General features: G+C 42.0%; 1 long non-coding RNA gene across 1 annotated transcript; it reads right to left on the bottom strand.

The window, feature by feature from the left end:
* Window positions 1–1754: 1754 nt before the first annotated feature.
* Window positions 1755–19170, bottom strand: LOC133382217 (uncharacterized). Its single transcript, XR_009761852.1, has 2 exons — window positions 18956–19170; window positions 1755–3371 (listed from the first exon to the last, which is right to left on the bottom strand). It is a non-coding gene; the product is annotated as an uncharacterized LOC133382217 (long non-coding RNA).
* Between the last annotated feature and the right edge of the window lie 7320 nt (window positions 19171–26490).

Below are 26490 nucleotides of genomic sequence, written 5' to 3' on the forward strand. Positions count from 1 at the left end.
AGATAGTAACTTTATAAGAACATATCAGCCTGCTGGAACAGGCCACTGGCCCATCTAGGCAAGCATCCTGTTCTCACTGTGGCCAACCAGATGTCCATGGGAAGCCCACAAGCAGGACCTGAGTGCAAGAACACTCTCCCCGCCTGAGGCTTCCAGCAACTGGTTTTCAGAAGCATGCTGCCTCTGCATACGGAGGCAGAGCATAGCCATCATGGCTAGTAGCTACTGATAGCATTATCCTCCATGAATTTGTCTAATTCTCTTTTAAAGCTATCCAAGTTGGTGGCCATGTCTTGTGGGAGCAAATTCCACAGTTTAACTATGCACTGCGTGAAGAAGTATTTTCTTTTATCCGTCCTGAATCTTCCAACATTCAGTTTCATTGGATGTCCATGAGTTCAGGTGTTATGAGAGGGAGAAAAACTTTTCTGTATCCACTTTCTCCATGTCATGCATAATATTATACACTTCTGTCATATAGTCTCTGACTCGCCTTTTCTGTAAACTAAAAATCCCTAAACGTTGCAACTTCTCCTCATAGGGGAGTCTCTCCATTCTCTTGATCATTCTGATTGCCCGTTTTTGAACCTTTGCTAACTCTACAATATCCTTTTTGAGATGAGGTGATCGGAACTGTATGTAGTATTCCAAATGTGGCCGCACATAAATTTATATAAATGGCATTATGATATTGGCAGTTTTATCTTCAATACCTTTCCTAATGATCCCTAGCATGGATTTTCCTTTTTCACAGCCACTGCACACTAGGTTGACATCTTCATTGAACTAGGAAGATTAGTAGAAAGACAAACATTCTTTCCAATGACAGTTCTTGTTTTGGGAGTACTTTTTTTTAGTCCTGATGATTTTATTTTCCCTATTCATTCTATTTTATTATTTAATTTTACAAGGATGTTCCTTATCACAAAAAGAAAGAAAGAAAGAAAGAAAGAAAGAAAGAAAGAAAGAAAGAAAGAAAGAAAGAAAGAAAGAAAGAAAGAAAGAAAGAAAATACCTGCTCAGACCTTTGGAGATACATAAATGATTCTGGTTTAAAGTCTTAGTCTGTTGCTGTTTATCTGTTATTGGGTTTCAGTGTATTAGAATGGTATGCTTTGATGTAATTGTATTATGTTTTCAGATATGTTGGAAATATATTTTATTTATTTATTTAAAATATTTCTAACCCACCTTTCTACCCTATAATAGGGCACTCAGGGTGGCTTACAAAAATAAAATCAAACACGTACATAATAAAATTGTAAACAATAAAATCTCAAAAACATTAAAATAAATTAAAATACAGAAAATACAATACACACACACATATATACACATATATAGGGAATGGTACTAAAGGGGACTACAAGGGTAAAATAAAAGGCTCATCCCTTCAGTTCCAATATATGGAAAGATATATTACTTTGTAATGAAGGGCAGCCTATAAATGTTGTAGTAAATATTATTTGTTTGGATAACATTCCAAATAGAAATTAAAGAATATGTTTACCAGAATGGCTCTCCCTTAGTATAAGAGGTACTGAAGTTTTCTGTCCAAGCCAGATGCTTTGGAGGTGACATGCGATAGCAGCCTCAACGAAGTAAGCTGCCAAGACGACAAATGCAACACCGTAAAGCCTAAAGCAGATTTCCTGTGTCCTTCAGATAGTGTTTAATTCCTAGAAATACAGAACCTGAAACCAAACCCAGATTGATAAGGGATGTCCTTGAGAATAAGCATTACTAGATCAAGGTAGGTATAACAAAGTTTTATTGCTGCAGCAAGGCGCTAGGGAGTCAAGCTCAGCCAACAGCGCGCCAAAATGCAAAGAACAGAGAATACTTATACACTTTGCCTGGGCTCTGTCTCTGCATCCCATAATTTCAGTCACAAACTGTTACAAAAGAACATTGCCATAAGGCCAGGAATACAGCAAAACAACAAGTGCATACGTGTCAAGATGGCGTGACTGCAATGAAAGTAACATTTGGAAGGTACAACAGACTAAGGGGGTTATTTATCCTTATCAAGATCAGTCTGTTGTGGAATATTTCCTAATCTAATTTTTCAGCACAATCAATATCTGCTATGGCATCTTAAGGCCAGAGTCAGCACATAATTTCTCATGACAAGCATGACCATGCTGCAGGTTGAAGCAAGCTCCTTCAGGTGGGATACATGAAAGCAAAAACTGATGTCTGAGTGAAGCAGCAAGACTTTTTAAATTGTTAACTCTATTTGGGTGGGGAAGCTGGGCTCCACTTCAGGTAGCCAAATGTCTTGGGCCAGCACTGTAATGTTTTCCTCCTAGCAATGACTTAAGAGGAGGGTGGGAAAACCTGTGGCCTCCCAGATGTGGCTGGACTACAACTCCTATCATTCCCAACCATTGGCCATGTGTGCCTGTGCTGATGTGAGCTGGAGCACAGGTTCCCCAGACCTGGTTCAACAGAAAGGGACAATGTGTTACATTCTCAGTCCTCGGGACTGGAAATCTTAATTGCCTCCTTCTTGAGTCATCCCCCTTTTCTAAACTATCTGTCATCCATGTCACCCTGCTCAAGAATGGCCTTGGCAACCAGGTGACAAGATGCCAGACCTCAGTACTTAAACTGCAATCCATGCAACTGTTTGGTTCTTGCTCTCAGTACCTTTGATCTGAGGAAAGGCCCAGCATGGACTCGGGAAGCTGCATTTTTAAATCACTTGCTTCAATACAAGATATCCTTTTTATCTGTCTTAGGAGTAACATGTTAGCAGGACATGTCATGAGAAAGGCAATGAAAGTTCCTTCTGTGGGCTGAAGTGCCTTGGTAACGCAGGTGAGATATTTCCTGCTACCACTCATGCCAGACTCCCTCTTTTTATTTTTAGATGCAGAATGCGATACTGATCAAGTAGGACTGTGTTGTCAGCTCTTCTAATGGCACACCAAAAGCCCACTCTCACCCCAGTTATCTCCACCTTTTAAACCCCGCCAGGTCCAGATGGCAGGCCACCTTGTCGTGTCGTGAGTGAGTACATTTTGGTCTGCGTTCAGTGTCACTTTCTGCATAAAAGGAAAATGCCATGCTGAGCTTTTCAAGGCGATAATGCTGCTCATGTCCCTCTGTCCCTGTGATAAGTGCAGAGAGGGCAGGCAGAGAGACCGTCTCCGCAGGGATCAGAGCACACCAGGCTCCACAGATAGGCCCACGTGGATATATCTATAGAACAAGATGAAAGAGCTTCACTTTCTTCTTTTTAGCCATATCACATGCAGGGATACTTTATCCTGATCCTTTGAGGGGTCTGTTTTCTTCTGTGTCCTAAATCTGTGCTGCTCCACCTTCTAATCCAAACTGAGAGAAGAGAATCCTGAAAAATTGAACTGACACATATGACAACCAGGATTAGCTTGCAGCATTGATAAAATGGCCTCAGCAACAAGAGAGCAAAGTCTGAAGCTGCATTAAGTAAAATACTGTTCTCCTATTCCACATTTCCCTGCAAAGTAAGAAGTCCCAGGGCACTGTTTTACAGGGTGGGTGTTCTTCTGAGAAGGAAACACTAGGAGGCTCATGGACCAGGTGCTGTTGGTAATCAACTGTTCATTTACAAACATACAGGTTGAGCAGGTGGAAAACAAACATGTGCAGGCAGACCCAGTCCCAAGCAACATCAGTGCTACATCCCTAGAACAGAGGTGGGCAGAAGGTAGACTGGGGCCTAATGGTATATCGCTTGCTGGAACATCTGCAGTAAATAGACAAAAGGTTTCTAATTCCCAATTGTTCAACAACAACAGCAACAAAAAGACCCCTCTCCCATTATTAGGCTGTTTGAACCCCTTCTCTCTAATAACTAAGATGTATCTTTGTGTTATATATGCAAGTCATTCCACTACATGGTTCATGGGATGCTTTAGCCGATTGTCTCCTCTCCCTGAGCCACCATTTTCCAACTGGCTTTACCCCCACCTCTCCAGCCACTGTTTTGCACCCTTGGTGGACCTTTAGGTTCTTCTAGTAAAAAACAAGGGAGCTCCCAAAAGTCCAAAGTTCACTCAGACCCTGGTTGGAAGAACAGGGGCCTTGGAGTTGCCTATCAACAATAAGCACCTGGGGAGCAGACTGAGCAGGCGCACAGCTCACCTGGTCACAGTCTTCCTAGCTATGGTGAGATGTATTATTTCTATTTAGATTACAGCAATTATTTCTAAATTTGCATTGACACACATTAATCAGTAGCACACTGACATTTTATACAAAGCAGTGTCCTGTTTTGGAGCTATATGACAGTGGCCAGTTTACTGTCTTCTCCCTAGGTCTGCTCTACCACAAAAAAACAGAAACCCTTCAGCCTCTGCCATTCCACTTCCCCAGAGGTATTGCCAGAGAAGGGAAGTAGTACATGATACAAGCAATTCATCTAGGCAAACTGGGGAAAAGAGAGGGGAAGTACCTCCTCTTTCCCATATGCCAGTGCTGCCGGGGGAAGGAAGATCCACTAGCAGAATTCTCTTTTGCACGGCAAACCAGATCTGACTTTGCACAGTAACAACAGAAAGCCTGTCCTTTCTCTTCAGCCATCCTATCTCTAATATACTCTCCTGCTCATGCTTGAGATTTGCTGGCTGCACTAGGGCCACTCCCATGCCATCCAAGTTACTGCTGCACTGAGCAGCTCTACATTCTTGTATGTTTGTACACCAGATGCAAGAGGTACTGCATGTTCAAAAATCCTCACACATCTGGCAACAGTGGGACAGTGACTATGATTGGCTGCCAAGGACACATTGGTAACTAATTATAGTCAGACTGCCCAGCTCTATACATTGAGACCTGATGTGTTCCACTTTGTGCAAGACTGTAGATCAGCAGGCACCTTCTGTTTTAAGTCTAACCTTTAAATGTCTGTTCAAAACTTTTCTATGCCACCAAGCTTATGCAGGTAGTTAAGAAAATATCTTTCTGTAATAGTCAAATATCTCTGATTTTATTTTTTCGTATGTTTTTTATTGTATATATGTATGATTGGTGTAAACATGATTCCCTGATTCCCTGATTCCCTGAAAGACTCTTTCACAGATCCTCATGGTGGCAGTTTACGTACATATTAGTACTCTGCTGGTTCTTTCTAGACAAGCTCAGCACTAACCATAATGCTATGCTATAAAAATATGTGGATAATAATTACAATGCACAGAATAAGAAAATCACCAAAGAAACCCAGTGGATATGCTTAAAGTCAAGGCTGGAAGGACAGCATTTTAGCAATTCAAGGGTTTTGCAGTGCATCCTACTCATAAATGTACCTTCCAGAGCCAAAGAAAAATAAATGTGGGCCTCTCTAGGTATAAACAAGATAAAACAGAGATAGCTATGACAGTGCTCACTCTCACTCTAGATCCACTGGAAGGAAGATCAAAGCAGAAAGGCTATGTACGCTAGCCCTGTGCTTTAACTTTCTTTAGTGGTGGAATCCTAGGAAAGGGAAAAGCCTATGAAAAATAAACTTGTGCCATCATTGGCTCTCAGTTTGGTCAGTCATTTCAAGCAGCAGGCAGTCTCACAGCTGCTTTGGATACTTGATAGAGGGAGAGAGGAGTAGCATTTGAGCCTCTTTGCCCAATCAAGACTAGCTGTCAAAGATGGGTCCAGGAAACAGCTTCCTGAGCACCCTGGGGTGTCACTATAAAGAGGTTGGCCTCATTTTTATTTTTTACTAAATATCCTTTGTACAATACTATCTGTGCCAGGCGGAGGGGAGAGTTACCACATCGGATTCCTGAGAATGTAATTTCCTCATGCCAAATGTAGCATTATGCAGATACAACCTCATCCACAGTGTATGCATAAAGCCAATGGGATAACAATAATCAAGTGTAGAGCGAGACCAAATATTTGCTGTTAGAGAACCCCAAGTGCATCATATGCAGTCTGCAAAACACTTCCTCAATTCCACTTTAAGACAAACTGTAGATGAGGCTGCCATCACGCTCAGCAAATTCTCTTTTTCGAGACTGAGCATTTGCTTCACATCCAATTTGCATAAGAGTTTTGGGGAACTGAGAAGCTGCCATACTCCATTATGATTTTTGGTTGGTCAAGTTTGTTTGCGGAAGGATGGTCACTCAGTGGAAGAGTATCTGCTCTGCAGGCAGAAGGTCCCAAATTCAGTCCCCAGCATTTCCAGGAAGTGCTCGGAATATCCTGTCAGAAACTCTGAAGAGCCTCTGCCAGTCAGTATAGACAATGTCGAGCTAGATGGATCAAGGATATAATATATTCCTGTTTTAAAATATCCCTGTATGCAGGTAGAAGTCACTTCTCCAGATGCATTCCAACAAAAACAATAGGGAGAATGAGTCCAGAAAACTCCCAGCCAAATAAATATTAATTTTGAATGAACTTCTGTCACTGGTGAGGCCAGAGAAAGTGGCTTAGCTATTTTTCTTTTCTTCTGAGCAGCCAAAAGCCAGCAGACATTAACAATCTATTCTCCATCGGCCCACAATCCTCCATCCTGACATATTGGTTATTTTTCCAAGTGTCACCGTAACAATAACCAGACATGTTTATTGCTCATTGAAATATTGGAATGCGGCTCCTCCTCAGAGATACCTTGTCTGGGACTCAAAAGGGGAAGAAAGTTCCTCTAAATAAACAAAGCTGCTTTACATTTGGCATGAGCTCTGTGCAGTCCAGACATGCTACATTTTGTCCCCCTTGCAGGCTCGCCTGGACTCCAGATGAGGTTGGCACCAAGTGGCCGTGGGTGTCCCTTCATTTAGAGAGGCAAAGAAAATGTTGTGCTTAGGTAGCCACTGACTGATAAACAGTCACATCTGGTTGAAACAGGGCATCTGCAGAGCAGAAAGGTGGGCGTCTGTATGTAGCCCAAAACCTCAGGAGGCTTACTTGAATGTTAGTCCCATTGGGATCAATGGGGCTAACGTCTTGACTGATATATTTTGGAGTGCAGTACAGCTTCTTAATCAAACAGCTTATCTTAATAAGCAGAGTAAAACAGAGAGCTGCAGGACAGACGAGAATCATTGTGCTGTTGGCAGGCTGCTAACAAGAGCCTGGCAGGGACTCTCCTACAGTATTTTTAAAATGATTTTTATTATTTTTACAGTGTGGTTTCCTTTAGTAGCATCATGAGAAAGATGTCAAAATAATGATGTGGATCCAAGCTTGGGCACAGGACATAGTTTGGGCAATGCAATCCAGTGAAGCCAACATCACAATAGAGGGCCCTCCAGGAGATGGGCCTATTAGTTTGTTCCTTTGTTTTATAAGATTTATATCCTGCCCTTCCTCCCAGTAGGAGCCCAGGGAAGCAAACAAAACCATTAAAATCACTTTAAAACAGCATACAACCAGACTTGAAAACATGTTACAACAAAATATCCTTAAAAAATATTAAAACATCTTTTTTAAAAAAGCTTTAAACACATAATAAAAAGCAATTCCAACACAGACGCAGACTGGGATAAGGTCTCTACTTAACAGGCTTGCTGAAAGAGGAAGGTCTTCAGTAGGTACCCCTTCAGGGGGTATTTGTGACTGGGCAGTTGTTATCACAAACCACTGGGTCCAGACTCCAGGGTGGGCTTTTTCAGGAGTGGTCGGATCACAGCTTCTTTCAGGGCAGCTGGAACCACTCCGTCCCGCAACTATGTGTTGACCACACCCTGGATCCACTCTGTCAAATCCCCTCGGCAAGCTGTAATAAGCCAAGAATGGCAAGGGTCAAGAGGACACGTTGCTGGCCACATCATCACAAGCACCTTGTCCATGTTATCAGGCCACATCAACTGAAACCGTTGCCAAGAAGTTGCAGCAGACGTTGCACTGGACACCTCATTGGGGACTACAGTAGATGTGGATGGGGCATCAAGACTGCCAAGGAGGCGAGCAACTTTACCCTCAAAGTGCCTTGCAAACAATTCACAGTGGGCCTCTGAAGGGTCTAAAACTCCATTTCCTGGAGTTAATGTCAACAGACTCCTAGCAATACAGAAAAGCTCTACTGGACAGCTACTTGAGGATGTGATGGTGGCAGAGAAGTGGGCCTTTGCCGTTCTCATCACCACACAGTAGGCACGGTTATGTTTTACTCATGCCCAATCAGCCTCACAGTACATCTTTTGCCACTTGTGCTCTAACCGGCATCCAGCCTGTTTCATTGCCCTTAGATCACTGGTGTACACTGGGCCCCACAATGCCGGAGAGGGTGCTTAGGGGCAACCATGTCAAGAGCCCGATGTGCCTCGCTGTTCCTCAGCATGACAAGGGCTTCAACAGGGTCACCTGCTCTATCTATGGGGAACTCCCCCAGGCCATTCAGGAATCCACCGGATTCCATTAGTCTCCGGAGGCGAACCATCTTAAACTGTCCACCACCCCTGCAGGGGAGGATCAGAGCTGTAAGTATAAACTGCACCAGGAAGTAGTCTGACCAGTTCCCAGGATTCTTTGGGGAACCATGACTGTTGAAAATGGTACAAGAGTGCTTTAAATGTACAGTGCAGATGAGCCAACGTGAGACCAGGGATAAAGAGCAGACGAGTATGCCTCTCTTAGCAGGAACCACCGCTGCCTTTTCCTCCACATGCCCACATTGCCTTACACCTGCCCCTCCTCCTCTTATGGCTGGTGTGCTTACTCTTTCTTGCATGTATGTTGCATGTGTATGTTTGGGCTATTTTAGTTGTGGTTAGAATTAATTAGAATTAATTATCCCCATTTCAAGACCTGTGTGAGTGGAAGTTGCTGGGTAAATCTGCCAAGATGCATTACTGCCACTGTCTCATGGTCCTAATTCATGAGACTCATAGAATGTGTGTATGTGAAATATGTGTTGACGGAGGAGGTTTGCTAACAGCGCCTGCGTGCAGAAGACTTCAGCAGCTGCTACTGCTCCATCTATCATGCAATGCTGTGAGTGCAGGAGGAAGGGTGCTAACAGGATTATATGGGTCCAGTATGACCATATGTGGACTGGGCCCTCTGCCCCACTTGCAAAAAAGGCCAATGTTTCCATAAAATGTGTGTACACTTTGAGTCATATGCAAATTTGTATTCTCTTTTGCAGGTGGGGGGTGGCAGGCCCAAAAATAAATCAGGGGCCACACATAAAAGAATAAGATGTCTAACCAGCAAAATGTCAAAACTAGAAGCTTTCCCCGTAAGTCTATTTCCATACTAGAAAAGGCTTAACCTTCTGAAGTTCTGCCTGCTGCACAGCTGTTGAAGGCACACGAGCCCTGCTTTCACCTAGCGCCAACCCTAAACCAGGCAAAGACCTCAGATTCTATGAGTTGTAAACCAGTTTATGTTACTGTAGGTCTTTCATCAATGGATCTTCAGCGGGCGATACTACATTCAGTACAAGACCAGGTGTGGTATTTCAGATGTGGGTGAGGATCAAAAGAGGCTGAAGAATGACAAGGTTCAGCTGCCCATGCTTGGATAATTTCAAGATTCAATTATTAAAAAGCAAACAGATTCTAAAAGCATTTGTTGTATCAAACAGCTACTCTTTTCTTTTTAGCAAACAGAATTTGAGCCTTTGGCATGAATTTGAGTGTTCATATCAGCCACAAGAACCCATCCTCAAGAATCTCCCAGTCCTCCCCCCATGAAAAAGCAATTAATCATCCTCCTGCCACACACACACCATTTTGCTGCTAGAATAAACGTAACTTCCCCCTCAACTGCATTTCTGATTAATTGATTAATTCATAATATCTCTTTAAAAAAAACTGCAACCCATCAACAGACTGGATAACAGCTGGGCTACACGGCAGGATTTTCACATCCACCCAAAATCAGTCTAGCAATGCTAGGCTGCCTTGCGGGGCTGATGTAACCTACACTTTCACAACCATAATACTCCCTATACTACTGATGTATTTTATTCTCATTTGCATTAGCAGAGTAATATTTTATGTTCACATATTTGGGGGAGAAATAACTTTTTTTGTTTGAAATTAAACTTGTGTTGGATTGTTAACTTCTGTCTTTGCTACTGTCTTTCGCTTTTGGTTGGACATGCTAGTATCCAGTCACAGTACGCGAAATCCTGGATTTATTAGTTATTTTCTCTGAGCGACAATTATTTCTTTACTAGGGAAAATGGGGGGGGGGAACAGCTTCAAACAAGCCAAGAATTCCTTTCTCCAGTGTCTGCCTCTAGAAAAATATAGTCACACACATACACCAAGAAAGACCAAACTGTACCTTCAAAATGAGTCAGGAAGACCCACATTATCTGGAGAAGGTCTTTCTGAATTGTTTCAAAGCCATTTTGGTGTCTTTTCTATTTGTGTGTAACTCTGTATTTCTCTAGGCACTTGTTAGTCACAGCTCTGGCCACTCATTGGCTAAAAACACTGAAAGGCAAGAGCAGGCTCAGATCTCACAAACCGATTGCTTTGAATGGTGTTTGCACACTTTGCTTCATAACTTTTGTTCTAAGAGCTAGAAACTTACTTTTAAAAAAAAATGAAAGCCCAGAGAGTGGGCTCACTGTTGGCTCTGGGACTGGTATAGTAGTCCCCCTGCAGTCCCCTATTGGCAGCCCTGTGCAGGAGCCCTGTTATGGAAAAAAAAAGATAGCAGATAAACCTACAAGACAGCCATTTTTTTTGTTTCTTGTTTAGAAACAGCTCACTTACCTGAGCCATCTGTCTTGTTTTTCCAAATTATTCCTTGCCTATGGACAACTCTGAGAATGCTTATGGCCTGCTATTATTTGAATGGTGGGGTTAGACACTCCTGTCTAAGAAAGGGGATTCTGCGAGACAGTCTTCAGGTTCCTCCAGCACTGGGATTCTATTATAATTTTTGAAGAAAGGGAAATCAAGGCACAAAGCAGGAGGGATTTATTTTCAACAGTGTGACTGCACTGGATCTGCACGTTTTCTTCCAAAAAGGGAACAGTGTGCAACCTTGCATCGGTAGCAATCTCAGGAAGGGGTCGGGATTGCAGTTCAAGATTGATAAGGAGATAGTTAGGAAATACCTAGTTAACCTAAATGAGTTCAAATCTCCAGGGCCTGATGAACTGCATCCCAGAGTATTGAAGGAACTTGCTGATGTACTCTCGGAACCTCTTGCCATCATATTTGAGAAATCCTGGAGAACGGGAGAGGTGCCGGAGGATTGGAGACGGGCAAACGTCATCCCGCTCTTTAAAAAGGGTAAAAAAGAAGATCCGGGGAATTACAGGCCGGTCAGTCTGACTTCAATACCGGGAAAGATATTAGAACAGATAATAAAAGAGTCCATTGGCAACTATCTAGATGACAATGCTGTGATTAGTAGGAGCCAGCATGGGTTTGTCAAGAAAAAATCCTGTCAAACTAATCTCATCTCTTTTTTTGATCGGGTCACTAGCTTAGTAGATGGTGGAAATGCTGTAGATGTCATCTATCTAGATTTCAGCAAAGCGTTTGACAAAGTCCCCCACGACCTTTTGATTAGCAAACTGGTCAAATGCGGACTACATGGAAATACTGTCAGGTGGATTCACAACTGGTTGGAAAACTGTACTCAAAGAGTGGTTGTTGGTGGCTCTGCTTCGGACTGGAAGGAGGTTTCGAGTGGAGTGCCACAGGGTTCTGTCCTGGGGCCGATACTCTTCAACATTTTTATCAATGACTTAGATGATGGGGTGGAGGGAAGCCTTATGAAGTTTGCGGATGATACGAAACTGGGAGGGATAGCTAACACAATGGAAGACAGGAATAAAATCCAAAGGGACCTGGATAGACTAGAAAATTGGGCTGAAATTAATAAAATGAAATTCAATAAAGACAAATGCAAGATTCTGCATTTAGGCCACAAAAACAAAATGCACGGGTACAGGATGGGAAATACCCGGCTTAGCAGTAGTGCGTGTGAGAAGGACCTTGGAATTGTAGTGGATCGCAAGTTGAACATGACCCAGCAGTGTGATGCTGCGGCAAAAAAGGCAAACGCGGTTTGGGGCTGCATAAACAGAGCTATAGTTTCCAGGTCGAGGGAAGTAATAGTCCCACTATATTCTGCATTAGTCAGGCCTCATCTGGAATACTGCGTTCAGTTCTGGGCACCTCACTTTAAGAAAGATATAGACAAGTTAGAGTGGGTTCAGAAGAGGGCAACGAGGATGATAGCCGGTATAGAGAACAAGTCTTATGAGGAAAGGTTGAAGGAACTTGGCATGTTTAGTCTCGTGAAGAGAAGGCTGAGGGGTGACATGATTTCACTCTTTAAGTACCTGAAGGGCTGTCACATAGAGGAGGGTACAGATTTGTTCTCTGCTGCCCCAGAGGGTAGGACTAGGTCTAATGGTTTTAAGCTGCAGGAGCGTAGATTCAGATTGGACATTAGAAGGAACTTCTTGACAGTAAGGGCAGTTCGGCAATGGAACCGACTGCCTAGGGAGGTGGTGGGATCCCCTTCGCTGGATGTCTTCAAGCAGAGGCTGGACAGCTATCTGCGGGAGATGCTCTAGCTGTGGATTTCCTGCTGTGAGCAGGGGGTTGGACTCGATGGCCTACAAGGCCCCTTCCAACTCTATGATTCTATGATTCTATGATCCCTATTCTTTGTTGTGCTTTGCAGGATCAAGTTGCAGTCATCCTGAAAAACAATACACTTGATGGGAGATAATCTGCAGTTTAGGTAACCAGAAAGTGTAATAGTGGGGAATAAAACATTTTGTTTAATTTAGGCTGCAGTCCTGTGTTCAGTTGCATGGGCGTCAATTCCTCAGAAGACAGTGGAACTTACGTCTGAGTAAAACATGCATAGGATTGCACTACTAGAAACAGATTCAAAGCTCAAGCCCTTACCATATCCATCCTTATATTTAACTGGGTCAGATGTAATTTTTATTTTAGTTTTTAATTACATTTATATTCTACCTTTTGTTGAGAAGCTTAGGACAGGGTATATGAGAATTCCAAGTAATCTCTCCTTCATGCATTGACCAACCCTAGACCTGCCTAGTTTCAGCAAGACTGTTTTATCAGGTGTCTTCAGACTCTGACCTAGGTTGTCAAGACAATCTTTAGTACCTACCAAATGTGCTTTGCAAGCTTTCAGTCACTAGGTGGCAGGGCAATCTAAAATTCATTCTAGGCCTCCAAGATTGAAGCACTGCAGAAGTAACTATTTGTAGACGTCCCATGCAGCTCAGTTCAGGGTTTATTTCTGAGTAAACTTGCTTAGGATAAGGCTATGGCCTGGGTTGCAATGATCCATAAAAAGTCAGAATCACTTGTGGAAGCCATTCACAGGTACCTATGATCCCAGCTAAGTAATACATCAGTTGTACATACACACAGGAGGAATGTATGGAGGAAACAAGACCAAGCAGAATAATTTATCCTGACTCTTCCAACATTCAGCTTAATGGAATGTCTACAAGGGCAGCTGTGAGAGAACTAGAAAAGGTCCTCAAATGCAATGATGTATCACTGAACACCAAAGTCAGGATCATTCAGACCATGGTATTCCCGATCTCTATGTATGGATGTGAAAGTTGGACAGTGAAAAAAGCAGATAAGAGAAAAATCAACTCATTTGAAATGTGGTGCTGGAGGAGAGCTTTGCGCATACCATGGACTGTGAAAAAGACAAATAATTGGGTGTTAGAACAAATTAAACCAGAACTGTCACTAGAAGCTAAAATGATGAAACTGAGGTTATCATACTTTGGACACATCATGAGAAGACATGATTCACTAGAAAAGTCAATAATGCTGGGAAAAGCAGAGGGGAGTAGAAAAAGAGGAAGACCAAACAAGAGATGAATTGATTCCATAAAGGAAGCTACAGACCTGAACTTTCAAGATCTGAACAGGGTGGTTCATGACAGATGCTCTTGGAGGTTGGTGATTTAGGGTCGCCATAAGTCATCAACTTGAAGGCACATAACAACAAAAGGGCACAACTAGACATAGGACATCAGCAGATCCATGACTGGATCTCCCACATTTTTTAAAAAATTGAATAGTTGTCACTGGGGCCTGCAATTCAGATTGAAGCACAGGGGAAGAGGGATTTAGCCCTTTCTTTTGCACTGTGTTCCTATGGAAAATGCCCTCCCCGAGCTGCTATTTGCCTGGGACAGGGCAGATTTATAGGCACCATGTCGATACCCATAACTTTTTCCCCTACAGAGCAATAGCAATTTTGGGGAATCCAGATGCAACAGGGAGTTAAAAAAACATGGAGGGTTGCCAACTGTTCTGTCTACTTTGGTCCTAAGCAGATGCAGTCTTTCGTACAAACATATCATAGCATAGTAGAGTTGGAAGGGGCCTCTAAGGTCTTCTCTCCTCAAAGCTAAACATGTCCAGTGCTTTCAGATACTTCTCATTGGGCTTTGTTTCCATAGGGCTTTCTCATGATTTGGTCGCAATACCAATTCCAGGACAAACTGCTTATTTTACTTGCTGCATAGTTTACTTGTGTCCTACTGTTGTTAAAGGCACAGAAGCAAAGCTAGTAAAAAAGGTGGCAACTCACATATTTACTAGGTGAACGGGATTTTTAGAGCACAGTCCTGTGAACATTTACTGACAAGTGAATCACACTAAGCTCAATGGGACTTAACTAGGGTTGCCAGGTCCATGGCTGAGACCGATCCTGTATCTTTAGGAGAAGAGAAAGTCAGCCAAGTGCAGGTGTTCCTGCAACTCTGTAATGGGAAAAACCACAAGGTGGAATTCTCCCTTCCCCCTGCACAACTTTTAAAGATTTGGTATCTTTAAAAGTTGTGCAGTGGGAAAGGAGAATTCCACCTTGTGGTTTTTCCCATTACAGAGTTGCAGGAACACCTGCACCTGGCTGACTTTCTCTTCTCCTAAAGATACAGGATCATTCTCAGGCCATGGACCTGGCAACTCTAGACTTAACAGTTCAGTCCTAATCCATGTCCACTAAGAAGCAGTAGTGTAGTGGCAAAATCAGAAGTGCAGAGTCTGTTCATGATAGTCATGCCATGCCCCCTCACAACCACACCCTCTCACTCGCTTGTTCTTCGTTGTCATCTCCACACTCTTTAGTGCTCCCCACGTGAGCCTTTTCCCACAATAGGAGCCAGTCGGCGTGAAAGGGGAGAGTGTTAGCTACTGAAAAGAGTCTTCCTGGTGGCTGAATCATCTCCTTTCACTCTCGTTGGCTCCAATCAGCAGGAAAGGACAAGGATCCATGTTAGAAGATTCTTCTCACACTCCCCTGTTGTGCTGATTGGCTCTTAGGTCACTGGGACCTGGCTGGGACTCTGCTCCCAAAAAAGTAAGGGGTCTAAGACTCCTCCCAAGACCCTGGATGACTACACCCATGCTAAGAAGTAAGTTCTGTTTAATTCAATTGGGCTTACTCTCAGGGTAACTGGGGTTAGGATTGTGTTTAGGAATATAGCCCCTGTTCTTTTTATTTTCATATTGATGTATTCTTTTTGCAAGCAATTTTTTTTCAGTCAATGATAGATTGCATTGTACTTTGCTCTTAAATAATTTCATGGTGTCATTAACATATCACCATCCATATATAATAAATAGGATCAAAATGCTATTTATTTTTTAAAATTTTGAATGTTAATCATAATTTAATATGTTAGTATATGGGTTCATCCATTCTTCAGTTTAATCTGTAATGTAAGCCCCTTGTACCTCCATAAATTCACCCTTGTCCACATGACATTTCCCACCAACTGCTGTCCTCCCCAATTTTCTCCTAACTAAATGCAAAGTTTCCATACCCGGCAATACTCCAAATAGTTCTGGGTAGGGAAACTCTAGATTTAATTAGGAGAAAATCTGGGAGAGCAACAGTTGGCAGAGAACGTCATATGGATGAGGATGAATTAATGGAGACACAAGGGGCTTACATTACAGATTAAACCAAAGTATGGATGAGCCCTATTTTAAGAATACAAGTTAGCTTAGAAAAAAAATCATTGAGATAAGATAAATATGTAATTTTATTTTATAATTTATATTTTTTAAACTGCTACTTTTATTTATATTTTGGTATTTTGTAGCCTAACATGTTTTTAACTTCTGACTTTTATCAATAATTTTAATGTATCTTATATATTTTATGTATGCTTAGAGGTTTTTATTATTAACTAGTATACAAATTCTGTTGAATAAAAGAAAAATAAATTGATTATACAAATATTAAGACACATGGGTAAACATCTCATTAATAATGCAGTCCTACTGAGTTCAGTGGGGCTTGCCCCCAACTAAGTGGGTATAGAATTGCAGCCTAAAACATAATTAAAGCATGCTTAGACTTACACAAATCATCATATGAAATCTTAAAACAATACAAAACATTAAATCATAACAGTGTCACAAATAAATGACAGGTATTTCCAGATGGGTGCTGCTTAGTGTGGGAGTGGTTCTTCTCATGCATGCAGTTTTTTTTCCACAGAGTTCAAAGTTATTGGAATGCCAGCCCATATTCTCTCCCCTACCCACCTCCCATTCAGGTTACATCCTTACCATACATTTAAAGCACTCTCATACCATATTAACAGTCATGACTTCCCCCATAGCATACTGGGAACTGTAATTTGCTAAGGGTGCTGGGAATTGTGTCTCAGTTCCCAGGATGCTTTGGGGGAACCCATAACTGTTAAAGTGGTATAAATGTGGGTTATATGTATATGGTAGTGATGTTACCTTAATCTAGATTTATCCTTTCCAGGGAAAATACAGCAAGGTTTTTTTTTAAAAAAAATCCCTGTTGCCAACAACCCATTTGGGATATCTCAACAACCCATTTACAAATTAAGCCTCAAGCACTCAAAATCTTATTTGGAGGTCTATTACTTTCCTCACTTTATTTAGACAATATCATGATTTTGAAAGGTGGTATTTTGAACATTGTGAATTTAACTTTTAACAGTATCAAAGCTTTTGGTCACATCCTGCCCTCTGGGATACAACAGGTCTGCAGCACTACATTTGCACACTCTGGTCCTTGCACATAATGACCTTTGAAAGCAGCACAATTGATGTTACACCTTGTGTAACACCTCGTTCGTCCTGAAGTATTGTGCAGGTGATACTACTCCCTCTTTTCAGTCAAGCTCCTTATGCTACCGTTGTAAGGGGCATGTACTGGTTTGATGTGCAGTGTGTTTTATGCTGTCTGCCTCATGGTGCCCATGTAGGTTTTTTAAGATAATCATGTGTATGAAGAGAGCAGTGGGAATGTATTTCCACCTGTAAATCATTACTTCTGTCAGATTCCATTGCTGATGACACTTCCTCAACACGGTGGCACAAAACAATGAGCAAATGTTTAGGTTCTCCAAAGCTCATCCAACAAGATGTTAAATAAAAGGGGGGCCAAAATGGCAGTGGCATAGTTACTCCCCAAGATTGTAGTTTATAACAATGTTTGCCCAACAGTGGATTTTGGATTTTTTTTCTTTCTCTAAAGGACCAGCACATGTTTTTATGCTTTTCCTAAAGATAGTTCTCAACCAACATTTTACTATAGAAGAGCCTAGAGAATATAATCCCAATTGTACTGAAGTAAATGGCAAACGGAAATAATTCTTTCCCCTTGGCTGTAACTAGAGTAGGATGATGACACCCAGCAGGCACTGTGGAGACTGATATCTTGGGGGATAATGTTTAACTCTCATATCTAGTTCAGCAGCATTGTTGCTCACATTCTAAATATGGTTTGGGTTTACTTTATTTCCATAAAGTCTGAGATTGCTGTCTTCTCTTTTTAAGCTTCCTCTTCTACTGAGTTCTTGCCTATCTCACAGTATGCTGCTTGGTTCATTATTTTATTTATTTACTTATTTATTTAAGTCATTTCTATACTATATTATATTATTTGGGAAACAAATCCCTATGCGGTTTACAACCTGAATTAAAACATTCAACAAAACACCACAAAATATTTTAAAAAACATTACAAATTCAGGCCAAATATAAAAAACACATTCAAAACAGCATAATTAACAGAAAAATAAAAGTATTATCTTAATCATAAACTTCGTGTTAAGAATCAAATACAAAATACAAACTCCCAAAACAGCATCATTAGTTAATTAATTAAAATTATACTAGGAGCTGCACCCCCAAAAAAAATCCTTCCCAAATATGTTCTTAACAATCCTCCATGTCTAAATCCCATTCTGATTCATTCCCACAAACATACAGATAACTTATTTCCAGCCAAACCACCATAAGGAAGAAATGCTTAGCCTACAAAAATACACAGTAGCCAACGCAACCACTCCCTCCCTGTCTCTCACCCAGGTTGGGCCATATTCAATACCAGGTCAGTTTCTCATACTGACTGATATTGGGCATCTTTGAAGCATACAAAAACATGGCAACCCAGACTCTCACTCTGGGCAGCACATAAACAATTCAACTATATTCTAATAATACAACATCTCTCATTCACTCACTCTCTATGGGATAATACATTCAACTGTACAATATTAAAGGGGGTTATGCCCTCATGGAGACCCCAAAAGTTCTGCATTGCAGTAATCTTCATAGCTAATGTGTGGGCTGGGTGCAGTCAATTAGCTTCAGTGATTCCACTCTCCTCCTCTGGAATTAGCAATAGCATCCTGACTCTACCTTTCCAGAGGTGAAAGAAATTCATGAGGCAACAAAAAATTGAGCTCTTCAGTAAATCACATAAGCCAAGTAAGAGAATCTTAGAACTTCAGCAAACTTGTGCATCTATCTTCAGTGGCTGGCTATCCGATTAAGTCTCTTGTGCAAAGCCTCAGCATCAGTTACTAAATTCTGCTACTATTGCTGCTGCTGTATTATACAATGTCTACATTAAGTAGATGCCCAAGAAGGGTACACGGTCCTTTACATTCTACAAGTGCAATCCTGCCCATGTCTATGCAGAGCAAATCCTATTGAAATCAATGGGTCTTAGTCCCAGGTGAGTGTGGCCTTACCAAATTAATCCTTTGAAGTTAGTTGTAAATTAAGCTGAATAGGTTGTATTGCTTTCTCCTGAAAGGACCTTGAGCAGGCTGAACAAATTATTTTCTCACCACTCCAGCAAAAGAGAATTGAAACACCATGGCATCACCTGTTGCTCTAACACTGTCAGCTTGCACTTTCTCTTACAAGAAGCTCATTTTATCTGTTTATTTCTGTAACATCTGCTGGGAAGCTCTCAGAGGTTTGCACCTCCCTGAGGATTTATGCTGACCTTCAAGAGGCTTGATTTGTTAGATCAATAAACGTCTGACACCTGTAGTGTGACATAAACTTGACCTCTAGTCTCATCTGATCCATCACCAGGAGGATTGCGTTGAAGGGCAAGGAAATAGTAGCCATTGCAAAGGCAGCTAAATAGCCATGTCAGAGTGATAAAACGAAATAACCACCTGCTTTCAGTAACTGGTTTTTAAGTGTATTGTTGCTTGGAGTGGCAAGTAGGTTATGATATATGGGAATATATATTTCCCTGTTATTTCAGCATTTTAAAAAGATCAGTAATAATTTGCCTTGTTATATGAGCTGGAGATATATGCAAGAATTTTACCTTCTCAAATTACATCTAGCATGACTGAGCTGAGCATGGTGTCTCTTTTCCATTTGCTGCCTTCTGAAATTTCCTATATTTCTAAGTATACCTTTCTGGAAGCAAATCAATGACACTTCTGATTTTCTTCTGATTTACTTGTGGAAATCAATGATAAGAGACTGTTTCCAGCTATAGAATAATTGAATTTAAAGGGGCTTTGGAAACCATATAACCAGCAGCAGACATTATGGTGGAGTGTCAGCACTTACCTGACCTCCGAAAAACTGAGTTGCTGCTGTTTATTGAGAGGAAGAAGGAGAGCAGGAAGGCAATTCAGAGGTCAGTGCAGGGCAAACACACTGGATGGAACACTAGATTGGTTCTTCCAGGGCATTTGCACCACACTGACCTCCCTGCAGTCTTGTCCCTTCCAGCTCTCTGTAAGCAGCAGCGACTCAGTCATCAGGAGGTCAGGTAAGCACTTGCACCCCATCACAGTTATCTGCTATTGTGTATCATTGAACCCCCTGCAGGATCTGCAGTGCAGGAACGTGCAACTCCAGAATCTGTGACAGATGACCATCCAGCCTCTGCTCAAATACCTCCAGTGAAGGACAGACCATGATCTCCTGGAAGACTTTACTCCACAGACAAACCACTCAGGCCATTATGAAGTTTCTCCTCATGTTTATGTTTGCTTTGTTATCCTCTCAAAAGCATTACTGTACTTTTGGTTTGTCTGTTTTTAACTCCAAAATGGAAGGTATTTGCCTAGCAGAAAGATCTTTGTTTCTAAACCAATGTTGTTTCCCGTCTCACCCTACTTTCCCATTCCCTTCTTTTCCAAGTTCATGAAATAACCATTCTTGCCTCAATCAAGAAAAAGCTGACATTTTCAACCAACTCCACACATTATCAATCAAACATTTAAACTCCTTTAACGTGCAGTGTTGCATTTTCTCTTCCAATGGCAATTTCTCTGACTGGGATTTGACTTGGATTTGGACAGTGCACATTTCCTGCTACTGTGATTACTAAGCCCTGGTACTAAAAGGGAAACGTTACTTACAATATAAGGAAGTGGAGTGCATATGCTCAAAACTTGATTGTTTCAGAACTGCATGGTTTCCTAAAGTGTTAGATGTCTTATTTGTTAACAAGCAAATTTTAATGACAAAGGCTTTCCTGGTTATGTGATTCTTCCTGTGATCCTGAATTTTTAGCATTAATTGGTTTCCATTGTCCAGATGGTATCCTGATATTTTTTGTTGATACAACACAAAGGGGAAACTCTCTCAGAGGAGACCGTTGGTTTGAAAAGATCTGCCATCCTAATGCATTCTTAAGAGGGTGACGTTCTTCAGATGGCACACACGTTGAAGCCTGCAATGTTTCTACCATAAATGCTGTAGATGTATGTAAAATGGGATGTGATGGTATAAGTGGGAACTAATTGTCTGCATGGTCTCTCCAGCTCTTGACACCTGCCCCTCGGCTCAAACTTGACCCCTGACCTCTACATGACAGAGTTGACTCTTGAATGGCAACTGTGCGCCAACAGTTTGATCTCAGTACTGTTTGAAACAGCTGTACACAAGAAACATGAAAGGAACAGGTCTCTGGTGTGAGGAAGTTAATGCGAGGGGAGACATATGCACCAATTGTCTAAGCATGCTTTCTCTGCCTTCTAAGACAATTATAAAGGGCCGTATAAATAACTGTGGATGTGTAAGAGAACTGATTCCTGGAAGATAAGGCAGGTATCTCAAAGCCCTGAGCAAATAATGTTAAGAGAAACAGAGATCCAGTAATTAGGAACCTTTCCATAGGCTACACTCATTTAGCTTGAACGGCACTCTTCTGGAGAACATGATATGTTGCTTTCTCTAGAACTGGCCACAGTGCCAAAGGGACCATTTAATTGGAGAATATTGCCTTGAAATAAAATAAAAATTTTAAAAAGAAGCTGAACTGTCATGGAATAGAAAGTTTTCAAAAGCTCAGCTGTTCTTTGATGTGTCAACAGATGTTGCCAGGTGCTCTGTGCGGGCTGGGCAAAGCTCCTCATGGAAATTTGACACTTTGCAGAGAAGCTGAATATTTAACAGCACTAGTAACTGAAGATGTAGTGATCTGATGGTGCAAGGTCCTTGTGACTCATACTCCAACAAATATTGGAGTTAGCCAAGATATGAATATGCGGCATATTTAGCTGAGGATGCAAGGTTCATTAATGTGCAAATCTAGATGAGAAAGTGCCATTCATTTGTCGTTATTCTAACATGATGTAATAGTAATGTATTAAAGCTGATATCATATACCATGGCTGATATTCAATGTTAGTCATACTCAGAGTAAACCCACTTTAAAAAATGGACTTAATTACTTAAGTCTATTGATTCTGATGGGTCTGTTCTGAGTTTGACTAACATTGAATATCACCCCCGTATAATCTATGGCAGATGTAATTCTATTAACATTTTGTAATCTGCAGCAATGGTAATTGTGATTTTATGACTGCGACTTTGCAACCATTTAACATTAACTTCATGTACTTCCTTGTATACTGTAAGTTCCAGCATGTGTTATGTATGCATGATATTCCAAATATCCATCACCTCCTGTTCTGACTTTACAACTGTGTCTGCCAGATACAAGATTGGCAATTAACATACAAGCTGATCAAATACAGAGAACATAAGAAGAGTCCTGCTGGATCAGACCCAAGGCCCATCTAGTCCAGCATCCTGTTCTTATCCCTATGGGAGGCCTGCAAGTAGGACGTGAGTGCAACAGCACTCTCCCCACTTGTGATTCCTAACAACTGATATTCAGAGGCATACTGCCTCCAATAGTGGAGGTAGACCTTAGCCACTGGTGGCTAGCCGGAGAACAAAACAGGGGGGAAAAGACTCTTAAATTAACCTTAAGTTCTCTGTTTCCCAATTTAGTTGGCTTTGCCAATATCCATCCTTTACAATACATATTAGAAAATGTGAGGTCTGCAACAAAATGTTGCATTATCGCATGCTCCTTTGGTCTTGACTGCTATCAGTAGTTGCGGTCCATTGTGTTAATTGAGACCTTGACTAAACAAATTAGAACAAGGGGTAACACACACAGTGACAATTTTTATGAAACTTGGAAATGTTTTATTTTATAAGCAAGGCTTAAGGAACACAATTGCCAGTCTTCTTCCATGCATGGTCTTCTATGAGAGGACACTCTTCATTGACAATATAAAGGCTGTATTGTCTTGCGAAATTGCTATGAAACTTGGTACTGAATCTCCTTTACAGTATATGGGAGTAACATCTTTATGAGTTTTTAAACTCATATTCTCTTATTTTTTGTCCTGTTTTGTAACTGTTTTTAAGCTTTTATTATACTTTGTACATCACATTGGAAATGTACATGAATTAATTAATAATCAGGAGGGATATGTTAGTTCAAAATCTGAGTGGGTATCTGCTTGTTTTGATTTGTAACAAAATTTGTTGTACACGGTGAATGATGAATAAGTAATAAAAAGTTTTTAGACTTTTTTTAAAAAACAACAACACATACCTGAAATAGCAACAGAGACAGCCAAAACAATTTATTAATGAAATGAAAATGAAACGGACTGCCTTCAAGTCGATCCCAACTTATGGCTTATGAATAGGGTTTTCATGGTAAGTGATATTCAGAGGGGGTTTACCATTGCCTCCCTCTGAGGCTAGTTCTCCCCAGCTGGCTAGGACCTGCTCAGCTTGCCACAGCTGCACAAGCCAGCCCCTTCCTTGTCCACAACTGCCAGCTGAGGGGCAACTGGGCTCCGTAGGACTATGCATCTTGCCCACAGCTGCACAGGTGGCAGGGCACGTAAACCTTGAGTCACTCACTGTGGTGGTGATCTTTAGCTGGCCCTTTACACCCAGGAGACATAAGCGGGGATTTGAACTCACAGACTCTGGACTCCCAGCCAGGGTCTCCTCCCCACTGTGCTACACCAGCTTAGTAAGAGAACCAACAAAATGTAGACTACTGTTGCTTTTGGATTCTTTATTACTAGGAAGCAAGCCCCACTGAACTCCTGTGAGATTTTCGTCTGAATAAATGTTCCTGTGGAATAAGCTGCATACTTTATATAATTGCTTGCTCCTCCCAAAACACTTTCAGATTACTGCAGCTAGCTGGCTGACACCCTGCTTCCCAGCCCCACAGCTTAGATAGCACTCTTTCTTTCTCCTGCCTCAGTGTCCCCAGTGTAATGCTGCTCTTGCACATTTCACCATTGCCTTCTTTCCCAGCTGATTACACATCTTCTTCCTTATGGCCTCTTGTGCAGGTTAATTCCCCCACCTACCCTGAATGAGCCATACACTTTCTACTGGACCCAACAGCTGACTGCAACAAGTGAATAGATAAACCTAGTAGAAGGTGGCAGCTGGTTAGACAGAGGCCTCTCTTGTGTCTGGAGCCTGATTAATGCTCCTGCATGCATTCCACTTGCTTCTGTCTCCCAGCACTTGCAGATGGAAGAGCCAAACAGTGCCTCACTCTTCAGGCCCTTGATCCACTGCCAGGTTGAAGCTGTTCTTCAAGCCAGCTGCAGTCCTGCCCTCTCCCTCAGTCACTTTCTGCGCAGGCTCCAGTGCCTCGACTCCCTTGCAGAATCGCTTCCTGTCTATCCTCTTATGCATCTGTTTGTGATGGAATTCCCACTAGGGGAGTGAAATATTTTTGCCTTTGTGTGGGGAGGGGAGGCAGGCTGACAAACAAGCAGGAACAAGTGAAGAACATAAGAACATAAGAAGAGCCTGCTGGATCAGGCCAGTGGCCCATCTAGTCCAGCATCCTGTTCTCACAGTGGCCAACCAGGTGCCTGGGGAGAGTCTGGAGAGTCTCTAGGAATATACATGTGGCTTCCGTTTTTACAGGGCTTATTATTTTTATAATAAGGGCTGGGGGTTTTGTGCATGGGAAGCCATTTGCTCTGTGAAAAAGTGGCCTCAACAGGACCCTTCCCAATGGTGTTTCCTGCTTTTTCCTCCTGCTCTTGCTGAACCAGGAGGCAAAAGCTGGCGGGGGGGGGGTCCTGTCTTCTCAACAGTCAATTACATGTATTATAGAGGAGGAGGGCTAAGCACATCACAGGAATTAAAGCCTGCCCAGAATGGGTGATAGCCAACCAAAGGCCCTCTCAGAGTAGACCCAGTGAAATGAATTGACTTAAGTTCATTGATTTCAGTGGGTCTCCTTTGAGCAGGACTAACATTAGATATCACCCTTTGAATGGGGTTGTAAGGTTTTTGTTTTCATTTTGGTTACTTTATGGTGTTTGGTTTGGTTCTTTTATATAAACTGCTGAAGGGAAGTGCTGATTTTGATTTGGACTGCCTTCAAGTCGATTCTGACTTACAGCAACCCTATGAATTGGGTTTTCATGGTAAGCGGTATTCAGAGGGGGTTTACCATTGCCTCCTTTTGAGGCTGAGAGGCAATGACTGGCCCAAGGTCACCCAGTGAGCTTCATGGCTGGATGGGGATTCGAGCCCTGGTCTTCCAGGTTGTAGTCCAACACTTTAACCACTATACCACACTGGCTCCCGAGGGGGAGCTAGTTAGGTCCAAAAAGTGTTATAAAATGACTTTTTACAAATGTCATCTTGGAACACCTGGCTAAGGCATTCTTGTTAAACAGCAAAGGTTTTTTGTTTTTTTTAAAGCAGATTTGGCAGCTCTGACACATATATCTGGCTAGAAGAAGTATGTGTGACTGGCAGCATGCATGTATATTCAAAGGAAAGTCCCACTGAGTTCAGTGGGACTTATTCACAAGTGAATGTGTATGGTGCTGAGGCCCAAAGGCTAGAGATTGATACATATCTTTCATCTCCCCTCCCCGCCCTGCCTGCCCTGTGAGCTTCCTCATTGCCAATCCCAGGGCCAGCCCATCCAGAAGAGGTATACATTGGGGGGGGGTATTGTATATCCAGACTGTAGGGGTGGCCTAATCAAATTGCCTCCTTCATACCGCAATCCTATGCATATTAAATAGGATTTGCTTCCATGTCAATATGTATAGAGTGGATTGTAGCCATGTAGCATAATCATATTGTATTGACTGTAGCCATGCAGCATTTTTTGCAGCCATGCAGCTCAATCATATTGAATGGATTGTAGCCATGCAGCCTTTTTACTTGGAGGTAAGCCCCAGAGTATTCAGTGGGGGGGTTATTCAGCTGTAAGTATGCCTAGGATCATAGCCTTAATAGTATTCCTATTCTCTGTCACCCTCTATAACAGTGCCGCAAACAAAAGGGTCCTTTTGCATCTGTATTTTGCCATCAAGATGCAGTTATCTGCCCTCGTGTACACTATGGCAGCCTTCCCCAGTTGGTGCGCTCCAGATGTGTTGGACTACAATTCCCATCATCCCTGGCCATCGTTCATGCTGCCAACAGCTAGAGGGAAGGTTGCACTAAGGCATCTGGTGGAGGTCAATGCTAAGGTTTGAAAAGCCTCAGAAATAAGAAAGCAAACTTAAAGGAGATGACCAATGTGGTCTTTCCCAGCCTAAACTGTGATGTCTCTTCCTGTGTTATCTGATGTAGCTGAAAAAAGTATCACCCACTCCAGGAGCTCTGGGACTTTGTACCCATCAGGAGCAGCATGGAACTCAGATGGAAATGTTCTTGCTCTTGTATGTCTTTCCTCAAAAAGGACATGTCCCTTCAGAAGGTCCAGAGAGGTCATCTCCTTAGTCTGACCACCCATAGAAAAATGGGTTGGCAACCTTTTCCTGCCCAGTACACATATACTGTAGCTATTAGGTGGCAGATCAATTCTGGGAATTACAGAATTAATAGAACTGGCTTAACTTTCTACTTACAGCCTCATGAATGGATTGACTGGCAGCACTGCTACAGTTTTTCATACCTGGGAAATCCTGCATGCACTGAGGCTACTGAA

Source organism: Rhineura floridana, chromosome 3 (assembly GCF_030035675.1).
Source record: "Rhineura floridana isolate rRhiFlo1 chromosome 3, rRhiFlo1.hap2, whole genome shotgun sequence".
NCBI classification, from domain to species: Eukaryota; Metazoa; Chordata; class Lepidosauria; order Squamata; family Rhineuridae; genus Rhineura; species Rhineura floridana.